The sequence below is a fragment of the Phyllostomus discolor genome, chromosome 3 (genome assembly GCF_004126475.2).
Source record: "Phyllostomus discolor isolate MPI-MPIP mPhyDis1 chromosome 3, mPhyDis1.pri.v3, whole genome shotgun sequence".
In the NCBI taxonomy this organism is placed as follows: Eukaryota; Metazoa; Chordata; class Mammalia; order Chiroptera; family Phyllostomidae; genus Phyllostomus; species Phyllostomus discolor.
In genome coordinates this window covers 108,193,017-108,218,134 of record NC_040905.2, presented here as the reverse complement: position 1 = coordinate 108,218,134, position 25,118 = coordinate 108,193,017, and the positions used below count along the sequence as shown (strand labels likewise).

Sequence of the window (25,118 nt, the reverse complement as noted above, 5' to 3'; positions counted from 1 at the left end):
AAAGAACCATGCTACACCAAAAGTTAGTGGGCAGGGCCAGCACTGGACCATAGGTCTGGGTGACAAGAAATGCCTGCACTCCTGGGGACAGCCCTGCTGTCTGTTCTCACAAGGGCACTCCTCCCTGTCAGACCATCTGCATTCAGTGAATAAGATTTCTGTGTTGATAGCTAAACATCGATGGGATGAATGGAAAGGGTAGGGAAGTAAGGAAGAAATAATAGCGCCATCAGTGATTGAAGGTTACTGGAAATAAAGCTAGCTCAAACACAGTGTACAAATAAACTAATAGAAACATCTATCTCTAGTGATAGACAGATGCCCAGTCAAAGTGGATCTCAGGCTGGTTTCCCATGGGTAGGACATGGTGATTTTAAGTGGAAGACTTAAAATGGTTAAAACCTAACTTTATTTTTGAGTTGCCCTATGTAGTAAAGCCTTAATTAATGAGACCTGAGTGAACTAAACCTGCTTCCCTATTAATTCCAAGGCTCAAGCCACTGAGTGGTAAGAGTGGCACAGGGACTTGGATACAGACAGGATCACAGCACATCAGCACCAGCTCCTAAACCTAATATCTGGGCAGGGAGAAGCTGACTAAGAGATGACCTCAGGGGAGAAATTTGGAGCCAGGCTCCAGCAGAATGCCCTGTGGAGATCCTGGAAAATCAAGATGGCAACAGCCAATTCTTCCAGATACTTTACATGCGTTAGTTCACTAAATCCTCCAACACACACAAGAATATAGTACTGACCTCATTTTATGGTTGGGTAAACTAAGGCATGAGGGCAGACCAGATAATTCCCCTCAGGTCATATTGGTGGTAAGGGATGGACATAGGATCTGAACCCTAGCAGTCTGCTCAGGGGTCCACACACTCAACCATCAGGCTGTCCACCCATCTGAGTAGTTCCGCCATATGGCACAGCTTATCAATGGCAGCTCCAAGGGATGTGTGTCTATGCAGAAGGTTTCCCTGTACTGTTAAGCTCAGGTCTATCTGGGGGGACTGGGGGGACTGGGGAAAGGGGGTGGTAAGACACCTTTGCCCTTTGTACTGTATACATGTATTTTGTTTTTACAACCAGCTGAGGGTGACATCCAGTGTGGGTTATTTTTATGGTTTTCATTTTCACTGAAAATAAAGAGAAAAGAAAATTAAGTTCACACACATTCACATACCCCACCCTAAACACTACCTCTACCAAGAGATGCATTTGAAAGCAAGTGGGTCAAACCAAGCATTTAGAATGTGGCTTAATAGCCAATATGGGAAAATAACATCAATTTTGGCCCAAAGGCTCTAAAAGACTTAGAGAAACAGTCTCATCTCCCTGTGTGGAGAGCAGATCATCCCCCAGGTGAGGCTGGGCTTTAAGACCCTGTGCCTGGTGCTCCTTCAGGGAGACCCAAACAGGGCAGTGCAAGAGGACTCCAGACCCATTCAAGCTCCATGTTGTCTAGTTTCCCTGGTGGAGAGTTGTCCATGTCCAGGCCCTTGAGGAGAAAGTAACCACAGCCTGTACCGAAGACTGAAGTTTCACCATAACTGTTATCGATGTTCCTAGCCCATTACTTTTTCTAGAGAGAGCACTGATGGGCATAGATAGCAGCAAGCTGAAAGTGTGCAGGAGTCCAGCCATAATGAGGTGGAGGAGGGGATGACTGCTGAGTCTCTTCCCAGTGGCTAGAGAACCCTCATATAAGTAAGGCTCCATGTAGAGCACTGGGGAAAGAGATTGCATTAGTTACATATTTGTCACATAACAAAATAAAGTAGTCCCCCTTACCTCTGGGGGCACATTCCAAGGCCCCCAGTGAATGCCTGAAACAGCAAACAGTACCAAACCCTACGTATACTATGTTTTCCCTATACATACATACCTGTGATAAAGTGCAATTAATCAGGCACAGTAAGAGTGGAACAAGAATAACCAATAATAAAACAAAACAATTATAAAGATGTACTCTAACAACAGTGATATTTATGTGGTGTCTCTCAAAATATCTTTTTGTACTACACTCACCTTTTCACTTAGGGAAGGAAGCACTTTTACAGCTTCTCATCGGCACGTTCGAGTTGCCGGCATCACTGCTCTTGAGCTCCGGGGCCATTAAGTAAACTAAGGGTGACTTGAGCACAAATACCGTGACATGACCAGCAACCATCGATCCTAAATAACTCATGGGTGGGGAATATCTACAGTGTGGAAACACTGGTGAAGGGGCAATTCACCTTCTGGATGGGACAGAGCAGGGTGGTGCAAGATTTCATCATGCTACTCAGAAGAGCCCACAATTTAAAACTTATGAATTGCTTATTTCTGGAATTTTCTATTCAATATTTTCAGACTGTCTTGACCACGGGTAATTGAAACTATGAAAAGTGAAACCCAGGATAAGGATGGACTACTGTATTCCCAAACTGAGAGGCTGGAAACAACATTCACTCTCTCACTGCTTCTGTGGGTCAGGAATGTGGGCTTAATCTAAGTGGGTGCCTCTCAAGCTTTCTTACAGGTTGCAGTGAGGGCGTCAGCAGGGGCTGCAGGTGCATCTGAAGGAAGCTGAGGGAGGACCCACTTCTAAGCTCCCACGTGTTTGTGAAACAGGCTTCAGCTCCTCACTGGCTACTAGTCTGAGGGCCTCAGTTCTCCACTGGACATTAACCAAGAGACTTCTCTCATTTTCCAACTGTTATCAACTGAATGTTGTGTGTCCTCAAAAAGTCATATGTTGAAGCCCTAACCCCAGTGTGGCTATATTTGGAGATGTGGTCTCTAAGGAAATAAGGATAAATGAGGTCATAAGTGTGGGGCCCTGATCCAAAAGGATTAGTGTCCTCATAAGAAGAGACACCAGCCCCCTCCCCTGCCTATGTCTCTCCCCAAGTCCCTTCAGATGGGGAGGGAATAGGAGGAGAGGAAAGGGGATCCACCTGCCCCGTCCTCAGGCATCTAGGAGGGCCCTGCCCAAATGGGCTTCACCCTTTTCTGCAGTCTCTCTCCCCAACAGGTTGTTAAAGTCAAACCTAAATAAAACTACAAGTTTAATATAAAAAGAAAAAAAATTAGTGTTTTAATAACAAAGACAAAACAGACACCAACCCTGCTGGAACCTCACTCATAGAATTCCCAACCTCCTAAACTGTGAGAAAATAAATTTCTGTTGTGTAAGCCATGCAGCCTGTGGTATCTTACGATAGCAGCTCTGGCAAACTAATACTCCTACCACGTGGGGCTCTCCAGAGGGCAGCTGATGACATGACAGCACCACTAGCAGAGCAAGCACAGGAGAGGGGCAGGGAGAGTACCAGCAGGTCAGAGTCAGTCTTCCTGTAAGTGGATCTCAGACATGACATCCATCACTTTTGCCATATTCAGTCATGTAGAAGTGAGTCATGAAGTCCAGCCCACACTCAAGGGGAGGGGATCACACACGGGTGGGAATCCCCATAGGTGGGGTTATCGGGCTGCCCAATATGGAAGGGAGGGGACAAGCCCACCAATGGGGCTCTGTAGCCAAGTGGTGTTCTGATAGTCACAGCTGATGTCCTCTAAGCACCAGCTCCCATTCAGGTTCCAGTCTACCCCAATCTGTTCATTTTCTTGCCACCTGAATGTGAGGACTGAGACTTGTTCCTGGGTTCTTTGGGGTGGAGGCACAGGAGGAGGAGGGGACTGAGGGTGACATCCAGCTTCCTGGCCTGGGTGACTGTGTCTTCTGACAAGACACAGCTTATGAAGAGCCACCACCACCCCTCCACCAAGGGGCATTCTCCTAATGACTTCATCTTTGTTTTCATGTGTTTCCCAAAACATGGCAGGTTATGGCACCAGTGGTCCCTGAGAGGTTGTAAGTAAAACTTTCCATTTAACCTCTGGATATGTATGTAGCAGGATGCTATTTTCAGGGATCAGTCTGAGTGATACTCTCCTCTGCTCCAGCTCCATAAATTTTTTTATTTGTAGCCCAAGGGCTTTTCCTTCCTCCTCCTGGCCTGTACAGGTAGACCTCAGGTGCCAACTACAGAACCAGCCATTGGGACTGCAAAAATTAGGCTCCAACATAGCCACTGACCAGACAGGGGACAATGAGATTCTGAAGTGAACTTGTAGAATGAGATTCTGTTTTTCAGAAAAAAATAGCTCCATGGGCTGAAGAGATGGGAAATGTGGAGGAGACCCCAGAAATGTCAGCAGGAGAAGCAGCCACTGCCTGTCCCTCACCTTCATCTGCTGTGAGTGCTGTTCCTCTGGGCCCTGAGGCAGCCCTGGTCTGTAGCTTTAAGGCCCTTCTACAGACCCAGGGGCAGACCTTCCTCAGCCTAGCCTGGGAGGAGGGCTTCGCCTCAGGGAGCATCAATCAGTGTCATTGTAAGATCCACAAAGCCTGCCTGAATTCACCCTCTGCTATACACTGAATGTTGGGCCCATCCCCCGTCCCCCATTCTAATTCTTATGTTGAAACATAATTCCTCAATGTGATGGTAATAGGAGGTGGGGCCTTTGGGAGGTGATTGGGTCCTCAGGGTGGAGCCCTCAGGATTGGGATTAGTGCTCTTATAAAGGAGGCCCGGGAGAGCTCAGTCTCCTCTTCCACCAAGTGAGGTTGTGATGAGAAGACTGCTTGCTGTCTATGAACCAAGAAACAGGCTTTCATGAGGGAGCAAATCTGCTGACACCTTGATCTGGCAAGACGTTTCCCCAGTGAAACCCAGGTTTCTTGTCTTCTGCTATTTGGAATTCAAGACAATTTCAATCATTCCTGAGAAACAGAAGACTACTGTTTCCCAGAGCTTTCTGAAACTACACTGGGTTTGAATACATGTCTACATCCTAACCCCCAGAATCTACAATGGGATTTTGTTTGGGAAAAGGGTCATTGTAGATGTAATTAAGTTAAGGGTCTCGACATGAAGTCATCCTAGGTTTAGGGTGGGCCCTAAATCCAAAGACAGGTATCCTTTTAAGAGAAAGGAGGGGGAGATTTGAGACCTAGAGAAGATGGCAATGTGATGACAGAAGTGTACAGGAGTGATGTGGCCACAAGCCAAGGAATGCTTGGGACCACCAGAAACTGGAAGAGACAGGAAGAAGCAGAGCCTTCAGAGGGAATGTGGCCCTGCCAGCACCTTGATTTTGGACCTCTGGTCTCCAGAACTGAGAGAATAAATTTCTGTTGTTTTCAGCTGCCCAGTTTGTAGTGATTTCTTAGGGCAGCCTCAGGAAACACTGAGCACTTGGACTAGATGCCCTGGGAAGGCAGCAGGGAGCAAGATAGCTCACATCCCTGCCCTCAGAGAATCCACATACCAGACAAGGCAACAGGTGATAAACATAAATGAATACATACCATATGTCATGCAAAGAACATTGATGCCAAAACCAGAAGTAAGGCAAAAAGCTGACTGCATGCTACAGCACCTGTGAAAGTATACCTGTGTGCACAACTGAGCAGGTGCAAGCATTTTACAATAACATAAAACTCAAACAGTGCCATGATTACCTGTTCTGCCCAGTAGGGAGATAAGCCCAAGGGGTACAGTGTTTTTGCCCTATGGGTCATTAGCTAAATTTGTGTCTAATGCAGTGATTTCATCTTATCATATTCCCACTTACTATACAAATCCCTGTTTTTTTGTATTCTCTTTTGAATCAGCTCTGTCATCCTGCATAGTCCCTCATTCATGAATTAAATGAGATTTTGACATGTACTCCTGATCAATTTTAAGAGAATCGTATTTTAATGGTTTGAGAATTATAACCTTGATGGGGTGAATGAGTGCTATTAGGGAAAATAATGCTGTCCAGGGGGCTAGGTGGGCATTAATGAAGAAGAGGAGATGATGAGGGGAGGTTATGGGTTGCAGGAGGGGATGCGGGGGCATGGGGTAGGTCCCAAAGAATGAGAAGGGGCCAGCTGGGCTACATGAATGAATGGATGAGAGAAAGAATTAACTAAATGTAACTTACTCTGGCCCAACTACCCAATGGCATGGAGCTTGTTCTTGGCTTCCTCTCTCCCAGCCAACCTGGAGGTAGGTAATTTCCTCCTCCCCCAGGTTCCCAGGCTTGAGAAGGCAGTGTACCTCGGCTTCAGGCTAGCTCACTGGGGAACTCTTGCCACGAGGTGGCGCGCCATCCTCATGAATCAACAGCATAAATACAATGAGGAACCTAGGGCATAGCGATCAGTCCCCTTAGCCACTGGTAGCTGCTCTAAAGTGTGAGTCCCCAGTGGTTCTTGGTGGACCCTAACTAACCTACAGTGGTACACTAGTACTGACAGCAGCCGGCATCCATCTAGCCCCACACCCTAATCCAGGTCAAACCCATGTTTGTTAAGTCCCTACCATTTATTTAGGGGGTGGTAAGCTGAGGTTCAAGAAGGGTAGGTAGGATGTCCGAGGTCACAGGACCCACAAGTAACAAGGGTAGGGTCTACACCCAGGTCAGTCTGACCCTATAGCCAGTGTTCTTTCCATTAACCCTGACCATGGTAGGGACTGTTGGTCGCAAGTCGAGAGGAGCCATGTGGATTTGAGACCATGCTGTGCCATTGTTCTGGGATGCATCAAAGGGTTTGACATGCCAGCGCTGAGCTGTGATTCTGCCTTAGGCTTTGGGAAGCAACTGGACATTGGAGTCTTGCAGGAGCATTTCTTTGGGGCAAGAGTGTCTGGACCCGAAAGAAGCCAACCTCAGAAATGGGCCCCATGGACAGGTGGTAGAATTTCTAGCTTCAGAACTCACCAGAAGAGAGCCTGGAGCTGATGGTTTGGGTGCTGGGGCCAGGGACAAAAGGAGCTGAGCCTTCTCCCACATCTTCCACTGAAGGTTATTGAGAGGCAATAAGGCTTGATGGTTAGAGCATGGTGCCTAGTGTCTGAATTGGGCTCAAAACAAACCCAACACTCACTCTCTGAGCCTCAGCATCCATGTCTGTAAAATGGGCACACTGCTAGTTCTTACCTCTCGAGGTTGTACTTAATGGTACATGTAAGCCACCTGTCACATAACCTGGATCAGGGCAGCGGTACAAGAGATGGTAGTCATCGCCGCCACCACCACCATCATTGTCATCATCACAATTACTCGCTGTTGCATTTCCATTAGCTGCCTATCTGGGGGAAATGGAAACTCTTTAGGCAGGTGCCTTCCACAATGGTAATAACAGTAAACTAATCTCATTTGCCTAACCGCTTCTCTAAGTGTTACTTGATTGACAGGATGGGTTATTTTGGGGAGAAAAATATCAGTCAAGCTCTTGAGTGCACCATCCCTGAAATGTTTCCATGACAACGCACACCAGGATGTTCCAGGGGAGGGCAGTCACTCAGGGAAGAGTCAGAATTGAAGTGAGGAGATGGGGAGGAGGTCCTCCCATTCCTCCTATTTTCTGGCTGTTTGTACAGCCCTGGGCAGGGGAGGAGGGGTGGTTACATGGGTCATTTCTTTTAAATCTCACCACAGCCCTATGGGGGAAAGACTATTATTCTTATCTCCATTTTACAGGTGAAGAAACTGAGGCTCAGAGAGGTTAAAACTTTCCCAAGGTCAGCCTTGTCAAACCAGAGGAGTAGTATGAGAACAGGGTTTCTCAGCCTCTATTACAGCATGGTGCCTAGTGTCTGAATTGGGCTCAAAACAACCCCAACACTCACTTTCTGAGCCTCAGCACTATTGACATTTGGGGCCAAATAATTCTTTGCTGTAGGTCTGTTCTGTGCACTTAGGTGTTAGCAACATCCTTAACCTCTAACACTAGAGGCCAGTAGAATCTTCCTCCTCTTCCCAGTTGTGACAACCCAAACTGGGAACATGGTTGTGACATGGTTAGATGTGCCCAGTTAATCACCACCAGGGTAGGTAATAATTGTTTCTCACATGAGTACAGCATTCTACATTTATAAGGCTTTCACTGAACCTGTCTCATGAGATCCACATATGATCATGTGACTTTGGCATCCTTAATGGTGATGAGCCTGGAACCTTAGGGAGAGCCCCTTGCATGAGACTCGGGAAGTGCTTGGGAAATCACAATGACACTCAATCATCTAAGCTTGTTGAGCAGATGCATCTCACAGTTACCGCCTTGTTTTATGAGCAAGAGAACCCAGGATCAGAGAGGGGGAAGGACTCCTGATGGGCCCCACAGCCTGTGAGCCACAGGGCTGCGTGGGAACCCAAGTAGTCTGACTCAAGGCCAGTGGTTTGCACTGTAGCCTCTAAGGGTTCCTGATCCCATAGTCATCTATTTGTTCACATATGACCACCCACCTCAGCTTGCTGCACCATACCACGGACATAAGGAGGGGTCGAGGGAGCCTAGAGTCATGGGCACCCTTGCTCAGAACCCAGGGTGGCAGGTAGCAGGCTCTCAGTGACACGTAAAAAGGTGGTGTGTTGGGAGGGTTGTCATCTTCCTGGGATTACAGAGGAAAGTGGAGAATATTTCAACAAAAGCAGCTTTGATTCGGTGGGTCATCCTCATAAGGAAGATGGGGGCCTTAAATGGGGTGAGCACAATTTCCCAAGCTACATGCACAAGCCACCATATTTAATCCTCTCAGCAACCAGCAATCCCATCTGCATTTAGAAAGCTAAGGCTCAAAGAGAGACAGTGATGTGCCCAAAGTCACACAGCTGGGGAACAATGGCCGGTCTGCGACTGGAACCCTGGTGAATCCATCCCAGGAGCTGATCCCAGGAACTACACAAGATCTGCAGGCAAAGCTGGAAGGTACCTGGGCAGGCAGTACCTGACCAATGACTGGTAGTAGGTGCTGTATCAGTACCCCAGATCCCTGTCCCTGAGTGCGATGGCTCTGAAATGAATGTTCACTGCTGGCCCCCAGCATTCCCCAGTGGAGTACAGCTCCAGTTGCCCAGAGCAATCATTTTATTATCTACCTTTCCTTCCTTATATCAAGTACCCACTCCCTTACTGGTGTCTCTTGGAATCACTTCCCAAATAAAGCACTCAAATCCTTGTCCCGGGGTCTGTTTCTGGAGGGACCCACACTATGAGAGTGATGATTATGATAATGTTTGTGGTAATAGCTAATACTCATGGAGTACTTCCTATATGCTTTACAGACACTTTTCCTATTTAACATTCCTGACAGCCGAGCCATGCAGGCATTGTTACCATCATCCCCATCTTACAGATGAGGAACTGAGGCTTGGAGAGCTTAAGACACCTGCATAAAATCTACAATTCTTAGTTGTCACAGCCAGGATATAAACCCAGATCTCTATAACCCCAGAGTCTGAGGATGTAACTTCTCTGTCATACAGTCTCCTGGTTTTCATCTTCTGCTGTCTGTAAGGAGGAGAGGGGAGGATAAGAGGAGAAGCTGTGGATTTGCTGGCGCTGAGGGAGGAGTTTGATCTCAGTCTGGGTTTGCGGCTCCTCTGTGAAGTTTCAGCAGAGACCTGCTGGACAGCTCCAGGGGGCCAAACACTCCCCTAGGGAGGGGCAAGAGGAGTCAGCCCCCGCCCCTCAGTGTCCTGCGTGACACTGCCCATTGACACTGCAATGAAACTGGCCAGTATTAATAGAGCACCTACTGCATGCCAAGTTCTGTCCTCACAGATCTCAGACATGCCAACAAAGCCCCCAGATCTGAGAAAAGACAGAAATGCTTTGCTATTTTTTCCAACAGTAAAGATGAGAGTAGGAGCCACACTCCTCCATCTGAGATGCCCTTGCATGTATTGGCAAGAAGAATTGGATGAATATGAGGGCATCTCTAGCCACAGGAAGAAGGGACTGAGTGTTATTAAGGTCCTTCCATATTCCTGGAACTACACACACCTTATCTAATGCACGGTTTCTCAATCTCAGCCCTATTGACATTTTGAACAGGGTAATTGTTTGTTATCAGGGGCTGCCTTATGCATTTTCTGTCACTGGGAAACCCTGCAGGGCATGGTGGGCACTAGGGGATGACACAGTTCCCCTGTTGTTTCAATGTGTCCTGAGCTGGAAGGTGAGCTGCACTGTCCTGTCTCCTTTGAACTGGCAATTCTGAAGGACCCAGTCATCACAATGACAGCAGAATAAAGCTGTCATGAGTCTGTGGCATTTCAGTTGCAACAGCTGTTTCTGTTGGGCATGGCACACCTACCTGTTTTACCAGATTCATTTAAGTAAGGAAAGCAGGAGGCAGCCCCTGGATCTTCAAGGATTTCAGCACAAGGATATGAACATGAGAAAATCTCACCTAACCTCCCTCTTAGCATTCAGGCCCCAGCTTCAATGCCACAGCCTTCCAGATGACTGCTTGGCCATCATGGCCGATGTATCCATTCTGATGCTGGTCACATCATATTTTTATTTTCCCTCATAGCACCTATTGTCATAAATATGCTTCCTTAGTTACATGTTAACCTTTTTTTACATGCTGTCTCCCAACACCAGATTGGAAGTTCCATGGGGCTGGAACCACAAGTCCCCAGTGCCAAAAACAGTTTGGCACCTGCACATAGTAGGTGCTAAATGCATATTTGTTGACCAAATGAATGGAAAGATCAATTGCTAAGCTGGTGAGTGAGTGAATGACCTCTGGTTAATGTGTCACAGTCAGGTAGATAACTTGGTAAAACTAGTAATAACAACAGCTGCAAGCATATGGATACCCACCAGGGACCAGGAGTGAACCCCTCCTCTCATTCACCCCAAATAGTGGCACACTGGTATGTACTTTCTTCTCATTGTGGTAAGATACACATAACACAACATTCACCATTTTAACCATTTCAAATATTTTATTTATTTATTTTTAGAGAGAGGGGAAAGGGGAGAGAGAGAGAGAAACATTGATTGGATGCTTCTCACATACCCCCAACTGGGGATCTGGCCCACAACCCAGGTATGTGCCCTAACTAGGAATTTAACTGGCAACCTTTCAGTCCACAGGCTAGTGCTAAACCCACTGAGCGACACCAGCCAGGGCCCATTTTAACCATTTTAAACTGTGAAATTGAGGGGCTTTAAGTACATTCACAATGTCGCACAACCATCACTGTTATATAGTTTTTGTCTTCCCAAATGAGAACCCAACCCCATTAAGAAGTCACACTCCATTCCCCCCATGTCCAACCCCGGCAACCACTAATCTGCTTTCCGTCTCTATGGACTTACCTATTCTGGATATTTCATATAAATGGAAACATATGACATGGGGCCTTTTGTCTTTAAGATTCATCCATTTTGTATCATGTATTAGTACTTTTTTCCTTTGACGCAATGAATAACATCCCACTGTATGGAAATTCCACAGTTTATTTACCCATTCATCAGTGGAGGGACATTTCAGTTGTTTCCACTTTTTAGCAATTGTAGTGCTCCTGTGAACATTCATATCCGATTTTATTTTTGAATACCTATTTTCAATCTTTTTGATATCTGCCTAGGAGTGGAATTGCTGGGTCATATGGTATTTTTGTGTGTAACTTATTGAGAAACTACCAAACTATTTTCCATAGTGGCTGCAGCATTTTATATTTCCATCAAAAATATGAGGGCTCTAATATCTCAACATCCTTGTCAACAATTATTATTTTCCATTTTTTAATTATGGCTATTTTAGTGAGTATGAGATGGTATCTCATTGTAGTTGTGATTGGCATTTTCCTGATGACTAATGATGTTGAACATCCTTTCACTTGTTTGTTGGCCATTTGTATTTCTTCTTTGTGGAAATGTCCATTCAAATCTTTGCCCATTTTTCAATTGAGTTGTCTTTCTTTTTGTTGTTGAATTATAAGAGATTCTGGATGCTAGACTCTTTTCTAATATATAGTTTCCAAATATTTTCTCCTATTTTGTGGGTTGTCTTTTCATTCTTGACACTGTAATTTTGATTAATTCCAATTTACTGATTTGTCCTTTGTTTCTCATGCTTTGATGTCATATTTAAGAAGCCATTGCCGAGTCCAAGGTCATGAAGATTTATCCCTGTGTTTTCTTCTAAGAGTTTTATAGTTTTGAGTCTTCTATTTAGTTCTCTGATCCATTATAAGCTAATTTGTATATATGGTGTGAGGTGAGGGGCCAGCTTCCTTCTCTTATGTGTGAATATTGTGATAGATACTTTAATTATCCAGTTTTCAGGTGAAAACACAAAGCTTGAGAGGTGTAAATGACTTATTCAATGTCACATGGCCACTGTAGGTGATACTGGAATCCAATTTCAGGTCCTAAGCTAGTCCTCTGTCCATCACACCCAAATGCCCTCTATGATACCCCTTTATTATTTTGTGAACAGGGAGTATGGAAACCACAGACATAGGAAGTAAGGCACACATTCTAATCTGGCCCTATGCAAGTTAATTCTCATCTCTGGCCTGTTCCTCTTCTATACAGTGGTTTGCTGATCTCTAACGGTCTTTCCTGCTCACACTGCTGAGGCCCTGAGAGCCTCACACTCCATTGCCCTAATTTCTCCTCTCAGGAGGTGCAGGGGGAGCCCTCCCAAACAGAACTGCTCTTTTGAAAGGAGCTCCCATTCTAGACCTCAGCCAGTCTTTGGAAAACATTCTCAGCATCCCTTGAAAGACACCTCCTGCCTCGAGCAGCCCCATAGAAAAACCATGGAACTGTGGAAAATGCAAGAGGAGTTAATGTGAGAAGGGCTTTCTCCACCTGTTGACGATTTTCTTCACAAGTGTCATAATGAAGCTATTTGAGAATCAGCTTGCAAAGCACCTGGCTCTAAATATCCCTGTCACACTCCTCCTTAACAGAAACAGTACAGCTCCTCCCAAATGCTCAGCGCCAGGGCCTCACCCACAGTGGGGGCTCAATACATAGTTAAATGAATGAATAAACAGATGATGACGACTCCACACATTTTGTTTTCCCTGATTACTTTAGACCAAGGCTTGGCAAACTTTTTTTTTTTAAGGCCAGATGGTAAATATTTTGGGCTTTGCAAGCTATACCATCTCTGTCTGAACTACTTACTCAGTTCTGCCACTGAAGCACAAAGACAGCAATAGACGATGCATAAGTGAGTGGGTATGGCTGCGTTCCAAAATAAACTTTATTTATGCACCCTGAAATTTGAACTTTATATAATTTTCATGTGACTCAACATATTCCTCTTTGGACTATTCTCCACCATGTAAAATGTAAAATCCAGTTTATATCATAGCTGGAAGGTCATACAAAACAGAAGGTGGACTGACTGTATTTGGTTTAGACATTTACTTTTTGTTTTGTTTATTATTTTATTTTATTTTATTTTATTTTATTTTATTTTATTTTATTTTTCATCCCCCCACCACACCCACCTTTATCAACCACCACCTTGTTCTCCATATTTATGGTCTATTTCTGTTTTGTTTATTAATTTGTTTTGTGTTTTTAGATTCCACATATTAGTGAAATCATAGGGTATTTGTCTTCTCTGTCTGACATATTTCATTTAGCAAATGCTCTCTAAGGTCCACCCATGTTGTTGCAAATGGCAAGATTTCTTTTTTATGGCTGAATAATATTCCAGTGTGTGTGTGTGTGTGTGTGTGTGTGTGTGTGTGTGTGACATCTTTTTAAAAATTTTTTAAGACTTTATTTATTTATTTTAGAGAGATGAGGAAGGGAGGGAGAAAGAGAGAAAGTGAAACATCAATGTACAGTTGCCTCTAGCACTCCCCATACTGGGGATATGGCCTGCAACCCAGGCATGCACCCTGACTGGGAACCGAACCAGTATCCCTTGTGGTTCAACAGCCAGTGCTCAATCCACTGAGCTACACCAGCCAGGGCCATATGACATATTATTTATCCACTTATCTGTTGATGGACATTTAGGTTGCTTTCATATCTTGTCTATTACTATTGTAGTAATGCTGCAATGAACATGGGGTGCATGTGTATATCTTTTCAAATTAGTGTTTTTGTTTTCTTCAGATAAATACCCAGAAGTAGAATTGCTGGGTTGTATGGGAGCTCTATTTTTAATTTTTTGAGGACTCTCTGTACTGTTTTTCTATAGTGGCTGCACCAATTTGCAATCCCACCAACAGTGCACAAGGGTTCATTCATTCACCAACACTCGTTAGTTTTTTTCATCTTCACCCAAGGATATGTTTATTACTTTTAGAGGTGTGGGAGAGAGAGAGACATTGATGCGAGAGAGAAACAGAGAAGCATCTTTCAGTTGCATCCTGTACACACCCCAACCATATATTGAACCGGCCACTTAGGTATGTGCCCTGAGTGGGAATCAAACCTGCAATAATTTGGTGTATGATGCAACAACTAACTGAGCAACTCAGTCAGGGCTGTTATTTGTTGATGTATTAATGATAACCATTCTGACAAGTGTGAGGTGATATCTCACTGTGGTTTCAATTTATACCTCTCTGATGATTCATAACACTGAGCATCTTTTCATATGTCTGTTGACCATCTGTAAGTCCTCTTTGGAGAAATGTCTATTCAGATGCTCTGACCATTTTTAATTGGATTGTTTTTCATTTTAAATATATATTTTAGTATTAGAGCAATATATATTCATTATGGAATAATTAGAAATGACTGGCATGTAAATAAAGCAAAATTAGAATCATCCATAATTTCAACATACAGCAATAACTACTCCTACTAATAGATATTTCTATCTATCTGTCTATCTATCTATGTATGTACTGTCCAATGTCATACCCACTAGTCACAGGTGGCTATTTAACTTAAAACTAAAATTCCAGAAACTTCAACAGTTCAGTTTCTCAGTCACCTGTGACATGACAAGAGTCACTCCCCACATGCGGTTAGTGGCTGCCATGTTGGACAGCACAGACACAGAACATTTCTACCATCACAGAAAGTTCTATTGGACAGCACAGATCTATCTATATTCATATAGATTTAACAAAAATAGGACAATACCAAATAAACTTTTTGATGAATATTTTTGTTCACTTAATATTTTGAGATGACATTTTGATATCATTCAGTATTCAACCCCTATGCTTTATTGGAGGCATTCTGCCCATGCAAGTGTCCCTTCATAATCCCTGTTATTGTACATTTGTTTCCAGTTCTTCTGCTACAATAAACAAAATGATAGTAAACCACTTTTTTACTAAACTTTTGTACCATTTATTGTTTTAGGGTAGATTTGTAGAGGTTTAATTACTAGGTGAAAGGGTAAGTTCATTTAAAAACTTTTTTTAAATAGAATACCTAGTTTTTCTCCAGAAAAGCTTTGATCATTTGTACTCTCATCAGCAATTTATGAAATTGTATACTTCCTTTAAATTGCACAAATAGTAATCACAGTAATAAAAATGAGACCACTTTGGTAAATGAAATTTTTTCATCACTTTCACTTGGCTTTCTTTTACAACTTCATTTCCTTCTGTGTTTATTGACCATTTGACTTCTTTGGGTGGGTCTTGGGCAGTAAAAGGGATTGTCTTTGTATCTTCAGGAGTGTCTAACGCACAGCCCGTGGGCCTCATACGACCCAGAATGGCTATGAATGTGGCCCAATTCAAAATTGTAAATTTACTTAAAACTCCTTTTTTGCTTATCAGCTTTCGTTAGTGTTTGTGTATTGTGTGGCCTAAGACAACTCCTCTTCTTCCAGTGTGGCCCAGAGACACCTAATTCCATCCACCTTTCCTCATGCTAGCCAGAGATAAGAAAAGTTTGGATACCCCTTGGGGTATAACAGAAAAATTGCTAGATTTATAGCCTTGGCCTCATAAAGTTCTGCAAGCAACATGATAAAATTAACAAGCCAAAGAAATTGTCAAAGTTCTCTCAGTTTCAGCAGAACTCTAGATTAATTATATTTTCTATTTCTTTGAATTGTTTATTGTTATTGTTTCTGTTCTCTACAGTCACAGACCACACTAGGGTACACATGGTTTATTGAAAGTTTTTATTTATTTGATTGCATTATATTTATCTTAAACTGTTAATTCCTAGGACTACAGTCCTCCCTATCTAATCAGACATAAGGCAGCCTGGATTTCTGAAAGGCAGGAAGGGGGAGGTGCCTCAGGGTTTTGCAAGATTCAAGTAGACTAAATAGTTACCTGATGAAACTGCGTGGGGAAAACCAAACAGTGCTCTTTCTTGGCCTTTTGAGGTCTGGAATCTCCATTCAACCATTTATTATGAGCACTTGGGGATCTCATGTTGTTCTGATGGGCAATATTTTGTCTTTGATTTTACCACTGAATGAATGTATCATTTTTCCAGATACCTATAGAAAGCTACAGGTATCAGTCATTTACACTTGACTATTAACTAGTTTTCACACAGCTTCTTAATTTTTAATAAAGCACCTTATCACATCTCCAATCTCATTTACACCCATGAAGGAGGTACTATCACTGTTGTTTCCATTTCTATTTAGAAAATTGAGAATCAGGGAGATGCAGTGACCTGTCCTACATCTTGCAGAACTGACCATAGACTCCTAGCCCAGTGCTCTTTACTTTGCACCCACAACGCACAAGCTATTTGCCTTCTGGAGCTGGTGGGCCAAGAAGTGGTTAGTGAATAGCAGCTCGGAGGGCTGAGCAGAGATAGAGAGGCATAAGCTCAAGCACTGGGAGGTAGAGAGGGGAAAGGAATGATACTCTTTCCCTCCTTTTCATACGAGACCTTGTCTGATTCTGACTTTAGGGTTCCAGAGCCTGGGTCCTGGGCTGCCAAGTGTAATTGGGTTATCTACATTCACCTGCAGTCCCAAGGGTCCAGAAAAAGGGACAAGAGGTAATTAAATCAATCAATAGAGCCGTCCCCCTTTTAAATACGGGTTCCCACCCCCCACCCCCACCCCCCATCAGATAGACTCCCCTCCGGCTTGATGGGGCTCTTCGGCCACTTCTTCCACTGCTCCAAGCATTGCTCCCGGCCCTCGCGGTCCCTCTTCAAGGCCCCCCGGCTCCTGCGCCCCTCGAGATCGGACTCTACCCTCGCCCCACCTTCCTCCTCCCCCCCGGGGGTGGTGGCCCATGGCGGGCACAGTCATTGGCTAAGCGCGAGCGAGGGCCGGGGCAAGAAGCGCTGATTGGCCGGTGCGACTCGGCGGAACCAGGGAGGCCCGCGAGTCGCTGGGGGAAGTGGGGCAGAGACCCGGCGCAGCCGGAACGCAGGGTGCAGATCCCGCAAATCGGGGCCCCGCAGATCGGAGTCCGCACAGCAGAGCTGGGGCCTGGAGGTAAGGGCGAGGCGCTGGGTTGTGCGGGGCGGGCCCTTCTGCGGGGGAGTCGAGATTGAGTCCTTCGGCCCTGCCCCCAGGGAGCAGAAACCCGGCATCTCTCTGAAGCATGGCCCTCACTCCCGTGAGACGGTGGTCCTCTCCCCCAAAAAGAAGTCTCTCACCTTCCAGAGAGCAAACCGTGTCCTTTTTTTCTTCAGAAATGGGCTCCTCCTCTTGACCCTGGGCTCTAGAGATGAGGTCTCCCTAATTTACCCCTTGGAATGAAATGTGCCCCGCAAAGTGGGGTCCAGCTTCCCCAGGTATCTAGGGCCCTCTCATCTCTTTGCAGACACATGTCACTTCCCCCTTCCTAAAAACTAAGTTTGAATTTCTTTCCACCCACCCTTCTGAATAATGGGGTCTTCTAAGCACATAGGTAACAGTGTGTTCTATGGAAAATGGAGGCTCCCAGATATCCTGTGAAATAAGCCTCTTCTTAAGACAAGAACCTCCCAGGGCAGAGACTCTGCATGTCACCCTCAAACCCAATATGGATCTCTCTGCATCACCCCCCCCCCCTCAGAAACTAGACTCTGGTATTTGCCTTTAGAGGCGATTTCCTGCCCCAACCTTTCAAGACCCCCTCCCCACTCATAAGAAGGACATGGTTGCCTCAGACACCACCACTAAAGGTGTTTGGGGGATTTCTCCTCTTCCTCCAGTAAAGATGTGCAATGAGGGGCTTTTATACTCAGAAACAAGGCAAGGGTCTGGATCCAGACCAAGTCACCCCATGTCACTCCACCTCTATCTAACCCTTTTCGCAAACCCCATCCCATTAACACCGCATACCCACCCCTCCCCACCTCACCTAACCCCAGCTGTACCGACACACCTCACTGCTCCACTTAATTCCATCCACCTTTCCTCATGCTAGCCAGAGATAAGACTAGAAAAAGAGGGTTAATAAGAAGGCCTAGTGACTGAAGCCCTTAAAACTGGGATCCTGAGTGTAGAGACTCTTCTAGGAGCCTCCAAACTCTGACAGCAGAGATGACCTCTAAGACAGCAGAACTAGCAGGGACTCCAACACCCCGTCTCCCCAACACCTAACTCGCCCACACACACCAAAAGGTGTTCAGAATATCCTCCCCAGAGGCAGTCTTAACTCCTCTCCTGGAGAAGGGGGTGTCCATGCTGAGAGAAGAGCCCCAGTTTGCTCCCTGGGGCTGCCCCCCCCCCCCACCCAAGCTCCTTGGGTATTGTCCAGTGGAATTCCCTAGGTGCTTGATCAAGGGAGATGGAGGCTGCGGGAACTATCCACTGGGCTGGAGATAGTGTTGGCTTCACTGCTTTGATGAAGCTGTCTAAGGGACAGGATACTGGCAGCATCTCTTCTCCAGTGGGCCAGATTGTGGGGACTGGGAAGAGAAAGGCAAGGAGCTCTGCCTTGCTCTTTGGAGCTGCCCCTGCAGCCTGGAGTATGGAGAAATGTGTGTCCTGGGTGCCCAAAGAGGTCAGCCCTGGGGAGAGAGAAATGGCCCAGTTCTGGAGCCCTGAGACCTCAAAGGGCTTCTGGATCAAGAACCTGCCCCTTCCTGTGACAGTTAAGCAAACAGATGCATGAAGGGGGAAGAGACTTGCTCAAGGTCACCCAGCCAGTGGGTGGCAAAGCTGGTCATGGCCTCTCCAGGGTTTGTGGGGTTCCAGGGTCCTGGACACTACCTCCAGTTTTCACATTTACAACCCGGACCACTGGGTGCTGCTGTCCACACTTGTCAGAGGAGGTGCTGAGGCACTGCCAATGTCACACAGCTAGGAAGGGGCAGAGCCGGAGCTCAGCACCATCCCCAACAGGCCACCTTGTAGAATCCATTCCTGTGAGTTTTCACTTCACTATGCACCCTGTGTGCTATTTTTATTGATCCCACTGCCAAATTTAGGCTTGCCAAGATCCAAATAGACCCAGGTCAGCAAATAAGATTGGTTGCAATACGCTGGAGCCAAGATTCCTGCTGGACCCTCAGTTGCATATGTAGGTTTGCTCTAGGAACTACAGACAGGGTCTGAGGAAGTTACATCCCCTTCATCCAGGGCTTCTTCCCTCTTGGTCCCTGGACATCCTCTTTGGCTCTGAGTTCCCTGCAGCAATCTCCCATCCCTGCTCAGAGCACAGCTTCTTTTCCTGAGGCATTGGATGGAGGATACGAGGTGCGACTCTAGCCTGTCATACTCCAGTGTAGAACAGCAGCCCAGTTCATGGTGCGAAGGTGAATGTTTACAGCAAGAGGGACCTTATCAGGGTAAAATGAGTTAATCTTCATAAAGTGTATATAGCATGCAATAAATGGAAACAATGATTATGACTACAAGCCCAAAGTCATACAACCTCTAAAATGGTAGGGAGGTTGGGCTTTTAGGTAAAACTTAAACCTGCCCTGTAGATAATCTGCCAGGGTCCAAGCCAGTGAAAAGTCAGCTGGCACTTGGAGACAAGAATGACATCTGCCCAGAGAGACAGTGCAGTATATAGAACAGACTACAGACCCTAAGTCAGATGGGGCCAAAAGTCAACTCCTGGCTACTGCTGGCTGGGGGGCCTTGGGCAAGTCATTCACCTCTCTGAGTTCTAGTGTACTTGGTACTCAGTAAGGCAGGCATCAGATTAGAGGCAGGTCAAGAGCATAGTTTCTCATTGTTGGCACTGTAGACACTGTGCGACTGGATAGTCCTGTGTTGTGGAGTTGTCCTATGCACTATAGGATTCTCAGCATCCTTCCTGCCATCAACCCATTAGATGCCAGTTGCAACCACCTCTAGTTTTGGCAATGGAACTGTCTCCGAGCATTGCCTGATGACATTGCCCTGGGAGGCAAAGTCATTTCCCCCATACCCATTGAGGACCACTGGTCTAATATATGTGCCTTGCACAGAATTGACACTTGATATAAGACAGCATCCTCCTTGCTTAGGCTTCCTCATCCTGCTTCTTGCATGGAAGCAGGGCAAGCAGATGACGCTCAGCCCTGAGCTTCCCAATGCTAAAGACAATTTTAAACAGGACTTTGCCACACCAGATTACTTTCATGTGTATTACTCTAGGTTTCCCACTTCACAGATAAGCAAACTAAAGCTCACAGTGGTTAAATGACTTCCTAAGGGCGTCACTTCCTATACTGCTAGGGATCAAAGGAACAGGCATGCTCACTTTAAAACAGTTTTACAAGTAACCTACTTCTGGAGCCATCTTCAGAAGATCATTTGGCAGTCTCTTTCAAAATTTAAAATCCATTCCCTTTGGTACAGCCATGTCACTTTTGGGAATCTTCTGTAGGAATGCTCACACATGCACACACACAGAGAAACACAAGACTGCAGGGTTTTTTAAATGTCAACGAGGGAAGGGGCTATATTACAGTGCAGTCACATGGGAAAACGAACGTCTCTTTAGAAGAATGAGGTAGGTCTGCATTCCTGACCTGGAAAGTTCCCCAAAACTTTATTATATCATGAAAATGATTAAGTCATAGGATCAATATATAAAGTGTAATCCCATTTTTTGGAAAAATAATGTATGTAAATAATATAAAAATAGGTAGTTAGGGAAGTGAGGAGGATGAAAATGACCTATACATTTAAGAAAATATTAATGGAGGAAGAAGAAAAAGAATACTCTAGCCAGCTTCCCAGTCACTAAAAAAGAACAAAGCAGAGCCCACAGAGGTGGAGACTTGCTTGGGGCCCCTCAGCTAGGAACTACAGCAGTGGAACTCCAGCCCGAGTCCCAAACCCCAGGCTGTGCCTCTCTCAGCTGCCTCTACCCACAGTGTCTGGTGATGGATATGGTCCAAAGACCTGCATACACCAGTCCTTCTCTCCAGGTTTGTGGTCAAGCTGGAAGCTTCTAGTGGCTGAAACTCAGGCCTGTGAGCTTTCTGCAAGTCTGGAGCCAGGAGCCAGGACTCTGAGGCCTCATCTCCATTGGTGGAGCTTCGGGGAGTTCCACCAGCATCCCAGTGGATCTTTTGGTCAGACTGACTGGAATGGAACTGGGCTTCCACCAGCATGGGGGCATCAGGCCACGGCCACTTTACCTCTCAGTGTCTCATTTCCCCATCTTTGTGAAGAGAATACTAGAAAATTTTGTTTTTAAAAAGGAGGAGAGGGAGGGGCAGTCATAGAACCTATCTCATCGGGTTATTAGGAAGACTAACTGAAACTGATCAAACATCCAGTACACAGTTCTGCTTAGGTAATGAGTCCTGGCCCTCCCCTTCTTTCTGCTTGCCTGCCCCCTAGCCAGGAGGCCTGAGGCTGAGGGCAAAATCCTCGTGAGTGACAGCTGACTGAATCAACAACCCCCAGTCCACACTGTTGCCCGGCAGAAAGTCCAGGGGACAAGGTTCTGAGAGTAACCTGCTCTCTTCCCTCCTCCCTTGTGTACAGCTGTCCTTGCTTTTCTAGGCACACCATGCATTCAACTGTCTCACCCATCTCAGGGGACAGGATGGCCTGAGGCAGCCTCTAACCACACATTCCTTAGATAATAAGATCAATTCTCCAAGGGCAAATTTTCCTCCTTCAAGAGCTGTCCCTCATTCTCTTTTATAGCACATCTCCCTGATCCTCCCCACCCAAAGTCCGGAGACCCATCTCTCCTCCTCTGGACTCCTGTCACCCACACCCAAGGCTTCTTTGGGTCCAGGACTGTGAGCTGGTTTTTCTCCCTTTCTGTAATTCCTGGAGGGTAGAGATCACACCAGTCTCGTTTAGTCCTCGGTCCAAGTGCATAACACAGCTCCTGGTACACAGTAGAGACTCAATGAGCATTTAGTATGTGCATAAATGTACTTTTTTTATGATGATAAAATACACATAGCGTAAAATTAACCATTTTAATCATTTTAAAGTGTGCAATTCAGTGACATTTAGTACATTCGCAATATTATGCAGCCATCAGCACCCTTTAGATCCAGAGCTTCTTTATCACCCCGAAGGGAAAACATACCCATTAAGCAGGCACTTCCTCCTCCCCCTACCGCTAACAACCACTCATCTGCTTTCTGACTAGATGCATTTGCCTATTCTGAATATTTCACATAAAAGGAGTCATGCATATATGGCCTATTATGTCAGGCTTCTCCGTGTTGTAACATGTGTCAGTACTTTGTTCCTTTTTATAGCTAAATAGTATTCTTTTGTATGGATAGACCAATTCGTTTATCCATTCGTCAGCTGATGGACATTTGGGTTGTTTCCAATTTTTAGCTATTATGACTAAGGCTGCTATGAATATGCATGTACAAGTTCTGGGTTGAAGACCTGTTTTCAACATTTTTGGGTAAATGCCCAGCAGTGGAACTGTTGGGCCATATGGTAATTCTTGGCTTAATTTTGGGGGGAAATGCCAAACTATACCATTTTGCATTCTCACCAGCAATGTGTGGAGGTTCCCAATTTTTTTACATCTTTGCTACCACTTCTGTATTATTATTATTACTACTCTTATTTCCATTCTAGCAGGTGCAAAATGGTATCTCATTGTAGTTTGGATTTGCATATCTGCATGATGACTAAGGATGGTGAGCAGCTTTTCATGTGGTTGTTGGCCATTTGTATGTCTTCTCCGGACAAATGTCTTTTCAAGACCTTTGGCCCTTTTTGAATTGAGTTGTTTGTCATTTTGTTGAGCTGCAAGAGTTTTATATATACTTAAAGGTATTTTTGTGTTGCCATTTCCTCTTGTATTTAGATATTTGTTCAGCTCCTGTGGGCTCACAGTCTAGAGCAAAGTTTCTCAACCTCAACACTATTGACATTGCTTTGGGGACTCTCCTGTGCACTACAGAATGTTCAGCAGCATCCCTGACCTCTACCCACCAGATGCCAGTAGTATACTTCCTCTCCGTTTGCAACAACCAAAAATGTCTCCAGACATTGCCAAATTCTCCTGGAGAGCAAAATTGCTCCTGGTTGAGAATTACTGGTTTAGAGGCTAAGAGAGCTGTGTATACTGACAATTTCAGTCATATGTCTCGTGTCTCAGAGAGCACATAGTGGGCATCCAGGACATATTTGTTGAATGTTGGATGGGTGGAAGATGAATTGTAGGATGGGCACAACCCCTTTGTTGGCTGGGTAAACTTAGGGGTGAGGGTGTGAATGGATGGATGAATAAATGAATGTCATTTACAGGGTCTGGACATGTGCCTGAAACTCTACTATGAGAAATGAAAACACTAGTCTTCCAGCTGGAATAGTCATCCCCCTCTTTCCACCTAGTACAATGGTTCATAAGCTTTAGCATCAGAATCACCTAGAGGGTGTGTTAAAACACAGATTGATGGTCCTTGTCACCAGAATTTGTGCTTCAGTAGTATCACCGGCCTGGCACAATACTCCCACCCATTTTCCATGTCCTTTGAGAACCTGCACCATACTTCCGCCACCTCACCAACCTCAGGTGTTCATCCTTTGATGTCCCATAGCCTTAACTGCCAACGCTAATATTTATGGCCTTGAACTGCTGGCAGCATACTGGAAATCTGTCCCTTGGCCACACTGAGAACTTTTCAAAGGTGTTCTAGCATCTTGCTACTAGAAGTGTGGTCCAGTGACCAGCAGAATCACATCCTCTGGGAGCTGGTTAGAAATACAGACTCTTGCCCACCCCACCCTTCTGCCTAAGAATGTAAATCTACATTTTAATAATATCCCGGAGGGAATTTGTGTGCATATTCAAGTTTGAGAAACCTCTTCTAGGACATCTCTATACCCTCACTATGAGAGCTAACCCTGTGTAACTTGGCAGAGTTAGACTGACAGCATCAGTGACAATGTGAATGGTATCTGGGCTGGAACATCTTCAGGACATTACTGGCCATTCATATTTTTGCCTGATATATTTTATCTCTTGGGGTGTCTGAACTGACGTTGTTTGACCCAAGGGAAAATAGGGGTCCATGGGAGCAGTGCCTTGCTCAAGGTTGTACAAGGACCACAAAGCAGAATGAGACTGCCATCCATTCCGCAGTTGCGAGCAGTATTCTATGGGGTTGAAAACCACAGTGGTGATACATGAAAATATGGAGTGGGAGGGTAGCATTCTGAAGCTTCCATGTTTGCTCTTCAAAGGTGGAAGAAGGCCCTGACCAGGTGGGTTAGTTGGTCAGAGCATCATTCTATACACCAAAAGGTTGCATGTTTCAATCTGCAGTCAGTGCACATACCAAGGTTGGGGATTCGATCCCCAGATCCCCAGTTGGGGCACGTTTGGGAGGCAACTGATTGATGTTTCTCTTTGTCTCCATCTCTCCCTTGTCCTTCCTTTCTCTCTAAAATCAATAAACATATCCTTAGATGAGGATTTCTTTTTAAAAAGTGGAGGAAAGGGAGATGACCTAAAAGTTGGCCAAAAACAAGAACTGAAGTGGTATTCTTATTGTTTTTCAGTTTTTCCACAACTGTTTATCGGGTATTTAGTAGACACTGGATGCTGGCATCATATGAACAAGGAATACAAGGTCTCATTCCTGGTAGCTTCCATAGGTGGGCAGTGTAAACATCTGACATTCATTCATTCTTTAATGGCTATGTCCATTTATTGCACAACTTCTATGTGTCCTGTACAGTACTAGAGGTAGGGTGTGTGTGTGTGTGTGTGTGTGTGTGTGTGTGTGAGAGAGAGAGAGAGAGGGAGAGAGGGAAAAAGAGAGAGAGGGAGAGAGACCCAGCTATTACACCAGAGGATCTTCTAGGCTAGCTGTGGGGAACAGGGGGCAGGCCCATAAACAAGTGCCTTTCAATGAGATGAGTCCCTCAGGGGAGGGAAGGGAATAGAAGTACCAGCTGAGAGAAGAAAGAGGTTACATGCTCTGTCCATGGGGATGCTGGGGAAGAACTTTCTGAAGAAAAAGGCAGAAAAGACAGGGAAGATATCAA

At 45.2% G+C, this 25,118-nt stretch overlaps 1 protein-coding gene across 1 annotated transcript in view; it reads left to right on the top strand.

The window, feature by feature from the left end:
* Positions 1-17,057: 17,057 nt before the first annotated feature.
* LOC114498673 (4-aminobutyrate aminotransferase, mitochondrial) overlaps positions 17,058-25,118 on the top strand; it is an 87,945-nt gene continuing 79,884 nt past the window's right edge. Inside the window, exon 1 of the mRNA XM_028514799.2 lies at positions 17,058-17,195. The gene's annotated coding sequence lies outside the window, so the exon portion shown is untranslated. The remainder of the gene's footprint in view (positions 17,196-25,118) is intronic.